Source organism: Macrotis lagotis, chromosome 7 (assembly GCF_037893015.1).
Source record: "Macrotis lagotis isolate mMagLag1 chromosome 7, bilby.v1.9.chrom.fasta, whole genome shotgun sequence".
Lineage (NCBI taxonomy): Eukaryota > Metazoa > Chordata > Mammalia > Peramelemorphia > Peramelidae > Macrotis > Macrotis lagotis.
This window is the reverse complement of record NC_133664.1, coordinates 54,251,185-54,254,200: the sequence shown is the minus strand read 5'-3', so window position 1 is coordinate 54,254,200 and position 3,016 is coordinate 54,251,185. Positions and strand designations below refer to the sequence as shown.

Genomic DNA, 3,016 nt, shown 5'->3' with positions numbered 1-3,016 from the left:
AGATGATAGATAGATAGATAGATAGATAGATAGATAGATAGATAGATAGATAGATAGATAGATAGATAGATAGATAGATAGATAGATAGATAGATAGATAGATAGATGATAGATAGATAGATGATAGATGGATAGATAGACAAATACATACATATGTAATTATAGGATGGGAGAGAGTTGTTTTTAGTGATTCACTAAAATTAATAGAACATAGTGTAATATAGGAACTAGAAAAGTAAATTCTATGGCATGGATGGGGCTGAAACTACCCTACTTTTTTTCCCCCTGATACTTTAACTAGATGAGAACCTGTCTCAATCAATAATTCAATCAAAAGATCTTAGACTATATGTGAAAAGTCTTTGAAAATCACTAGGTGAAATTATTTCAGATATGTTTCAATATGTTAGGAAACTTGGGCATACTTCATAGGAAATTATCTAGCAAGTTGAGAAGGGAGAGAAAGTTAACAGGAGCTGATGGTTCTCTGTTGTGTCTGACTATGGGGGCCCCATTTGTGATTTTCGTGGCAAAGATAATGGAGTGGTTTGACATTTCCTTTTCCAGCTCATTTTACAAATGAGGAAACTGAGACAAACAGGCTTAAGCAACTTGCCCAGGGTCACATAGTTGGTTCTTATCAATTTTTGAAGAAACCCAAAAGCCCAAAAGACCTAGCTAATAAGTGTCTAGGGACAGATTTGATCTCAGGAAGAGGAATCTAACACTCTATCTACTGTCACCTAGCTGTCCTAGGCTTTCTAGCACAATATTAAGGAGCAAAGGTTAAATTGAGATAAGAAGAGAACTATTAAGCCAAATTGTCTTTACAATCAAGTCAGAGCAGAAGACCCAAGTTAAACAAAGTCTCAAGAAAAGACCAGAGATGGATTTTGCCTCAGTTACAAAGAAGTCAAGGACTAATTATAAATAGATACAAATGTCATATTAGAGTGAATCTAACCTCTGTCTATATATATTGGGATTTTTCCTGAGTTTCAGAGTCATTGTGATTGAACTCATAACTATTCATCTAAATTAGCTTCCTACTGCTGAAAAGGAAGAAACCACATAGACCTTAGTAGCCATTTTATTTCTCTCTAGGTTTTAATCTAACAATATTAGAGGCTGCATTGATAAGAAAGATGTGATATCCAGAATGATGGATTTAATAATGCCCCCTATTTACTCTGGTCAGATCACATCTAAAAGGATGTGTTTAGTTTCTGGATATCAAATTTTAGGAAAGACATTGAAAAGTTGGGACATGTCAAGAGGAGATTGATTATGATAGTTGATGTATTAAAATTGATTTTATATAAGGATTGATTAAAGGTACTCAACATGTTTAGCCTGAGGAAGAGAAGATTTGGGGTGGGGGGAGAGATGATTCCTGCCTTTATGTTTTTGATGGGGTAAAATAGGAAAAAAAGTTTAGTTTTACTTTGCTTGATCCAAGAAAGTATAATAAAAAGTGATAGTATAAAATAGCAGATAGATTTTGGCTGAGTATAATGAAAAATTGGGGCAATGAGATTGGTATAGCAGATGAAATGGCAAACCCGAAATCAGGAATACTCATCTTCAAATCTGGCCTTGGACACTTATGACCTGTTTGATCCTAGGCACTTAACTTGCTTTACCTCAGTTTCTCATCTGTAAAATGAGTTGGAGAAGGAAATGGCAAACCTCTCCTGTATATTTGCCAAGAAAACCCCCAAAAGGGGTCATAAAGAGTCAGAAACAGCTGAAATGATTGAACAAAAATGAAAAATCTCGATCTGCACCCTCACCCTTTCTCTATCCCCTATCTCTATCCCATTCTCTCCTCTCATAGTATCACCCCTTCCTTCTCCATCTTCATCTCTTTCCATCCTTCTATTTTTCCTTCTCCTCCCTCTCTTTATTTCTCCTTTTTTCCTCTCAGGTCCCTATCCATTTCTCCCATTCTTTCCTTTTTTTCCCCATTTTCATTTTATTCTTTTTTTCTCTTGTCCCTCCTGTTACTATTTCCTCTCTCCCCATCCTATCCTCTTTGTGTCCTTCCTGTCTATATTCTTTCTTTTCTTAATTCTTCTCTCCCTTCATCACTACTTCTGTCCCTTAACCAAACCCCCTTTCTCTCTTTCTCCTTCAACATCTCTTAACTCCTCACAGGCCTCAGCTTCCCCAGTGCTTATTGCTCTACCCATTCTTCCCTGCCCCAAATCCCTGAGCCATGATGCTGTCCCCGAGGGTGGCTGGGGGGGTTGTGTTCCCGGGGCTCTTCCTCCTTTCCAAGAACACGGTCCAGAGGCTGCCCCAGCTGTGCTGGGAGGAGGCCGCGGTCATTGTCTCAGCCAGGCTAGTGTCCTCAGTCCAAGCTATTGTGGCCTCCACAGCCGGCTACATTGTCTCCACCTCCTGCAACCATGTCATGGATGACCAGCACTGGCTATCCTCAGCAGTGCCCTACTTCATCTATGACATCTACGCCATGTTCCTGCGTCACTGGCACAAGGATGAGGGAGGGGCTGGCCCCCCAGGAGGCACTTGGGCTGTGGCCCGAGGCTACCTGCACATGGTGCTGCACCATGCAGTCACGGTGCTGGTCTGTGTTCCACTATCCGTGGTGTGGCGCCAAGGCAAGGGGGACTTCTTTCTGGGCTGCATGTTGATGGCAGAAGTCAGCACACCCTTTGTCTGCCCAGGCAAGATCCTCATCCGGTACAAGCAGCAACACACCCTGCTGCACAGAGTGAATGGTCCCTGGATGCTGCTGAGCTTTCTGTGCTGTCGAGTGCTGCTGTTCCCTTCCCTGTACTGGGCCTACGGGCAGCACGCAGGCCTGCCCTTGCTCTCTGTACCCCTCAATATACCAGCCCATGTCAACCTGGGGGCCGCCCTGCTGCTTGCTCCACAGCTCTACTGGTTTTTCCTCATCTGCCGGGGAGCATGTCGCCTCTTTAGGCCTCAGGGACCCACCCCTCCAGTCCCCCGTCAGCCCCCTGGACTTGACGATGGGCCCCGGGACTGA

At 42.8% G+C, this 3,016-nt stretch overlaps 1 pseudogene; it reads left to right on the top strand.

Moving 5' to 3' along the window:
• Nucleotides 1-2,218: 2,218 nt before the first annotated feature.
• LOC141493678 (ceramide synthase pseudogene) lies at nucleotides 2,219-3,016 on the top strand (annotated as a pseudogene).